This window comes from Lipotes vexillifer, unplaced genomic scaffold (genome assembly GCF_000442215.2).
Source record: "Lipotes vexillifer unplaced genomic scaffold, Lipotes_vexillifer_v1.1 scaffold926, whole genome shotgun sequence".
Classification (NCBI taxonomy): domain Eukaryota; kingdom Metazoa; phylum Chordata; class Mammalia; order Artiodactyla; family Lipotidae; genus Lipotes; species Lipotes vexillifer.
This window is the reverse complement of record NW_006798085.1, coordinates 394,542-401,895: the sequence shown is the minus strand read 5'-3', so window position 1 is coordinate 401,895 and position 7,354 is coordinate 394,542.

The following is a 7,354-nucleotide window of genomic DNA, read 5'->3' as shown; positions in this document are numbered from 1 at the left end:
GGGCCTCTCACTGCTGTGGCCTCTCCCGCCGTGGAGCACAGGCTCCGGACGCGCAGACTCAGCGGCCATGGCTCACGGGCCCAGCCGCTCCGCGTCATGTGGGATCCTCCCGGACTGGAGCACGAACCCGTGTCCCCTGCATCTGCAGGCGGACTCTCAACCACTGCACCACCAGGGAAGCCCATGGAACATTGATATTTTTAAAAAACAACTATAAAGGACATTATTGGGGCTATTGGGGAAATTTGAATGTGGACTATGTATTAGATGATGATAGTGTATCAGTGCTAGTTTCCTGTGCATGATAATGGTATTGAGGTTATGTAGGAGAATGTCCTTGTTCTTAGGAGACACATGCTGAGTATTTAGGGATGAAGTGTCACAAGTGGGTCAGCAAAAATAATGTGCATATGTGTGTATGCACGTGCATGCACATGAGAGTGTGTGTAGAGGGAGAGAAAGAAAGCAAATGTGGCAAACACTGACAATTGATGAATTTAGGTAAACAGTATATGGGTATTCATTACACTACTAAAATTATCCATAGGCTTGAATTTTTTTTTTTTTTTTCTTTTTGCGGTACGCGGGCCTCTCACCGCTGCGGCCTCTCCCGTTGCAGAGCACAGGCTCAGCGGCCATGGCTCACGGGCCCAGTCGCTCTGCGGCATGTGGGATCTTCGCGGACCGGGACACGAACCCGCGTCCCCTACATCAGCAGGCGGACTCTCAACCACTGCGCCACCAGGGAAGCCCTTGAATTTTTTTTAATTAAAAGTTTTAAATGGGGCTTCCCTGGTGGCGCGGTGGTTGAGAGTCCGCCTGCCGATGCAGGGGACAAGGGTTCGTGCCCCGGTTCGGGAAGATCCCACATGCCGCGGAGCGGCTGGGCCCGTGAGCCATGGCCGCTGAGCCTGCGTGTCCGGAGCCTGTGCTCCGCAACGGGAGAGGCCACAACAGTGAGAGGCCCGCGTACCGCAAAGAAAAGAAAAAGTTTTAAATGATCACCCTCTTATAGATGATATCTCACTTTTTCTACTTAACCCTGTAATCCATCTGGAATTTACTTTGGTGTTTGAAATGTGATATTATATATATTATGTATATAAATAATTTGAAGTTTTGTCAAAATACAAATCAGTCAGCCTAATACAATTCATTAGTCATTTTTTCTCGACTGATTATGTCTACTTTATCATGTAGAAAATTCTCAAATATACTGGCATATAGCTCTGGATTCTCTATTTTTCACTGATCTATGTCTGTTTTTATGCCAGCACATTAAATTTAGTTTTTAATTTAAAAATTACAAAAGCAAAACATGTAAGAGAGAAAATAAAAATCCACTTCCACCTACTGTGAGATCTCCACTGTTAACAGTTTGTTTTGCTTTCTTCTAGATTCCGTGCCTATACAAGAAAATATACACATAATTTAAATACAGATAGCTTTTTTTTAGTTAATTAATTAATTTTTGGCTGTGTTGGGTCTTCATTGCTGTGCACGGGCTTCCTCTAGTTGTGGCGAGCGGGGGCTACTCTTTGTTGGAGTGCGCGGGCTTCTCATTGTGGTGGCTTCTCTTGTTGCAGAGCACGGGCTCTAGGCGAGTGGGCTTCAGTCGTTGCAGCACGCCGGCTCAGTCGTTGTGGCACGCAGGCTCTAGAGCACAGTCTCAGTAGTTGTGGCACATGGGCTTAGTTGCTCCGCGGCATGTGGAGTCTTCCCCAACCAGGGCTCGAACCTGTGTCCCCTGCATTGGTAGGAAGATTCTTAACCACTGCGCCACCAGGGAAGTCCCCAGATAGCCTTTTAAAATACAAATATGATCATACTATACATGTTCTTCTGGGTTTTTTTTCTTTCTTGAAAATATATTTTGAACTGCTTTCCAGATCCGTATTCATGGGCCCCCCTCACTTTTTAAAATGGCTGTCTAGTGTTCCACAGTAGGGGTGGCCCATAATTTATTTAACCAGTCCCCTATTTATGCACATTTATGTGGTTTCTAGTTTCTTTTCCCAGCACATTTTAAATAATGGGTGCTTTATCATATTTTAACATTTGTTAAGGCAAGACTTACTCCTTTTACAAAGTACTCCAAGCAGTTTATTTTTCAAAGTGAAACAGTCATTTCACAGTCATTTCTGCTATCTTGCTTGTTTTGAAAATGAGATTTTGTTCCAAAGCGATTGATATACCGAGGCAACAATTTTAGCAGAATTCCCACTTTTGAAGCCATCCTGCCTATCGAGAGGGTGCATTCTGATTTGCTCTCTGTGAGGGTGGCCTAGGTTGCCTGACCAGGTGAGTTAAGTCTCTCAATTCAGGGCAGAGAATTAAAGAAAATTAAAAGGCCCACTTGACTGCAGCTCTAAAGTCATGTCCACTCAACAGTTTCATCAGTAAGAACGCTGACATTTTAATCTCCATTTACTGGTCTCCTATGCCTTATTTCTCAGTTGGTTAGAAATTATGAAGGGGGAAAAGGAAGCATTATGTATTGACTCCTTTAAAACCTTAACATCCACTACTCAGGTAGTGTTAATCTCTTGTTCTTCTGGTTTTGTTTGTTTGTTTTTGTTTTTTCCAACAAAAATTAGAAGGATTTTAATATCCAAGTCTTCTTTTAGAAAGCAAAATTAACGCAATGCAAATAAGAACATTTAACTAATAAAATTAACAACAAACCAAAGTAATTTTGTTACATAAATTAACCATTTATTATAGGCTAGCAACATTTCAAAAGGTGGTGCTTCTACTGGTCCTTCAATTCCTTCAGACTTCTGATGGCAGACTTTATTGTGACAGCAGAAGTGGTGGTGTTGTCCAAACACCACCAGCTACCGTTTTCATGCAGGAACCACAGTGCCAAATGCCCATAGCTCATCTCTTCATCTTGGTTTTGCCACCGAAGGAGCAAGTGTACTTTGCGTGCTGGCTGATTTCAATTTTCTTCACCATTTTCCTGAGGGAAGCACTGTAACGGGTCCCGTATTTACCCACGATTCCGACCTTCTTGGTGCGTTTAGCCATGTCGCCAAAACCTAGGTCCGAGCCCAGAGAGCTTGTTCTTCTGTTTATATATCTAACATAGTATAGTACTTCTTCTATAAAAGAATAATCGTATTCAGGGACTTCCCTGGCAGTCCAGTGGTTAAGACTCCATGCTTCCCATGCAGGAGGTTCAGGTGTTCGATCCCTGGTTGGGAAACTAAGCTCCCACATGCCACATGGCCAAAAAAAAGAATAATCGTGTTCATATTTTTCGTATCCCCCACTAGGCAGGCCTTCTCAAGTATAAAGATCATTTTATTCTTCTTCTAACCCCAGCACCTGGTATCTTGCTAAGTTGCTGGTCTTTATGAGGAAAGAAAAAGGATATTTCCTTTTGAATTACCTTTGAAATAAAAGCTTCTCAAAAACGGTTTTCGAAGTTTAATTAGATTCCATCCACTAGTTGCTCATCTATATGCCTACTTATTAGCCTTTTAATAAACTCTTAATATTAGGAATGCTAACTCTACTGAAAACCATGTTGCCCCCCATCTAGATTATGTCTCCTTAATTACAGGTTCTGCAAGTTTGCCTCATGGAGGGGAGCCCGTATGATTCAATGACCTTTGAACTAGATAAGAGAAAATGCACCCAAAGGTGGATGCTAGAGTTGGATGAACCAGCTCCTGATGAACGGGGCAAAAGTATGCAGTTTCAGAGCTGAGAGCAGCATGGGAAGAGAGAGCCCAAAAAGAAAGCAATAAGAAGGCACAGATATACTAAAGTGTAAAAATGGAGGTGATTATAAAGGTATCTGGAAACAGTTGCTTGGAATCTGTGTGCTCATATGTTGAGACATAATATCATAGTTGGGTGAACCTGGAAGACCACAGCAATACAAGGTTCCTGCTTTGACATCTCTTACAGTGTGGTCCCATAGAAAGAGAAAAATAGTAGTCTAAAGTACATGATATGGATGTTTTGATTTAAACATCTTCTCAGGATGGGAATTCATAGTTAGATGTCAAAGAAAGGGCCAGATGAAAGGTTCTACAAGGGTTTAATTGTAGGGTAGTGGATAGTAGTGTTATTGCAGTCCAGAAATGAATCCCCCGGTTTTCAGATTAAAAAAATCTTTTAGTTGAGGTACAATTGACATAACATTATATTCGTTTCAGGTGTACAATGTAATGATACAACATTTGTATGTATTGCAAAATGATCACCACAATAAATCCAAGTTAACATCCGTCACCACACACAGTTAACAAAATTTTTTTTTCTTGTGATGAGAACTTTCAAGATCCACTCTCCTACTTTCAAATATGCAATACAGTATTTTTAACTATAGTCACCATGCTGCACATTACATCCCACGACTTGGTCATTTTATAACTGGAAGTTTTACCTTTTGATCCCCTTCACGCATAAAAACAAGTCATTTTTAATTATTTTACTCAAAAGAGAACCAGTCAATAGGGTCAACCTCACTAGAGCTTGACTTACAACAGAATGCCACTTATAAGTTAACAATTGATATCAATTTTTCTGCCACATTTATCTCCCCTTGTCTTCTGTTCTTGAAGGTAAATTGATTTAGTCATAGAATTAAGGGGAAAAGGAATGAATTTTTAATGTAACTTTTATTGCATTTTTCCATTATAGAATACGTGCTCATTGTAGAAAATTTAGAAAATACAGAAATACATAAAGAAGAAAAAATTTTAAATTATTCATAACTCCCAAACCCTAAGAAAACCATTATTAATATTTTTGAGTATTTCCTTCCAGTCTTTTTCAGCATATGTTTATACGATTAGAATCACACTAAATATTATATCCTGCACTCTTATTCATATTGTAAAACTTTCTCCTGTTGTATGGACTGAACTGTGTTCCTCCAAAATTCACATGTTAAAGCCTTAACTCCCAGGACCTCAGAATGTTACTCTATTTGGAGACAGGGCCTTTCAAGAGGCAATGAAGTTAAAATGAGGCCATCAGGGTGGGCCCTAATCCAATCTGACTAGTATTCTTATAAGAGGAAATTTGGGCACACCAGGGATGGGTGCACACTGAAAAATAAAGTCATGTGAGAACACAGCAAGAATGTGGTCATCTGCAAGCCAAGGAGAGAGGCCTCAGAAGAAACCAGACTTGCCAACACCTTGATTTTGGACTTCTAGCCTCTAGAACTATGATAAAATAAAAATCTATTGTTTAAGCTGCCCAGTCTGTGGTATTTTGTTATGGCAGCTCTAGTAAACTATTACCCTTAGCATTGAACATTCTTCAAAATCTACTGTAATATCCTTTTGAAGTATTCTAAAATAACTATTATGGTAAATTGATGTTGTTCTCGAATTTTCACTATTATAAAGAATGCTTCAATGAATAGGAAATTGGATATTCATAAGATATATTTTTCATCAAATAAGAATAGTTGGATTAACTCCTGTACTGTACTCTGGAGAAAATTATGTCTGCTCTCAAGGTGAAGCCTGGTGATATACTCACAAATTCTTAGTTTTGGTTCCATTATTTCTATTCTTCTCATAGAATACCAACTTTCTGGCAACCTCAAACAGATTATATTGATAATACAATTAAATGAATTCATTTTCTTTACATCGCTTACATTCCAGACGTGAGGATTAGCCTTGATACCCTCTGTTAGATCTGAGAATTACTCTGAGCTCTTCCTTAGGTTAGGGAAGATATTCAGGTTTCCCTCATAAAAATTTAGGGAATGTCCTTGCCTCATAAGTAATACACTACGCTCAGAGGGTGTCAGTTCTTGATTCCACTCCCAACTCTTGGGGGTTCGCTATCACAAAGTAGGAAATAAGCACTGATGTAGATATCAGAAAGAGGAGGAGCTGGCAATAATTCCCTACCCTGTGAAATGTATTTAGCCTATTCTACCTGTAACTCAGGTACTCAGGCTCCATTAGTTTTTGCCATGAGAGGGTCTTTGTGATATGGTGATTTGGTCTTTGCCTCCTTTCTGGAACAGAGATCCTAAAATCCTTGGAATTCCCTAAAAGAGGAGCGCAATCAAGGTGTCTTTTGTTATGTTAATGAGTGACTTTTGGACCTAGCCTAAGAATGGGGGCTGGTTGCCAGGAGAAACAACTTTCAGTCCCACCCTCTGACCCTGGGGGAGGGGAAGGTTCTGGAGGGTGAATCAATCACCAATGGCCAATGATTTAATCAACCATGTCTATGTAATGAAGCTGCCATAAACCCCCCCCAAAAAGGGAATTCCCTGGCAGTCCAGTGGTTAGGACTTGGCGCTTTCACTGCCAAGGGCCTGGGTTCAATCAAAAAAAAAAAGCCCCAACAGACGGAGGTTTGAAGAGCTTCTGGGCTTCTGGGGTCTGGGTGCTCTCAGAGAGGGCACGGAATCTCTGTGCCCTTTCTTCATACCCTATGTATTTCTTCCATCTGGCTGCTCCTGAGTGATACCTTTATATAATATACTGGTAATCTAGTAAGTAAAATATTTCTCTGAGTTCTGTGAACTACTCTAGCAAGTAATTAAAACAAAGGAGTGGGGGCTTCCCCGGTGGCGCAGTGGTTGAGAGTCCGCCTGCCGATGCAGGGGACGCGGGTTCGTGCCCCGGTCCGGGAGGATCCCACATGCCGCGGAGCGCCTGGGCCCGTGAGCCATGGCCGCTGAGCCTGCGCGTCCGGAGCCTGTGCTCCGCAACGGGAGGGGCCGCAGCGGTGAGAGGCCCGCGTAACGCAAAAAAAAAAAAAACAAAAAACAAAGGAGTGGGTTTTGGAACCTCCATTCTATAGCTGGCAGTTCAGAAGCACAGGTGACAACCTGGACTTGGAATTGATGTCTGAAGTTGGAGGCGGGGCAGTCTTGTAGGACTGAGCCTGTGGGATCTGATGTTATCTCCAGGCACATAGTGTCAGAACTGTGTTGAATTTAGGACACCCAGCTAGTGTCTGAGAATTGCTTGGTGGTGTGGGAAAAACAACACGTGTGCGTGTTGTAACTGGGTGCAGAATTATAGTCTTGAACTAAATGTACCTGTCAAGCACAGCTAGGTCAGGAAAGGGGCCACCATAAGCTGCAATGGACATAGGGAGGCCTATGCTCATAACTCTATCCCTAAGTGACAGAAGAGGGGCAGAATTCACCTTACAGGGGGCTTGAAATTTTCATGGAGACCTCAAATCGTATCTTCCTTCAACCTCTTCTGCTTAAGTCCTATGAAGCATTTCTTGTTATTCATCACCTCTTCTTTCATTTTATTCATACAACAAAAAGAATTATTGAGCTTCTATTACATGTCAGGCACTGCACTAAGACATGAAAAGTCAAGGTCCCTGTCTTTGAGGAGTTCAT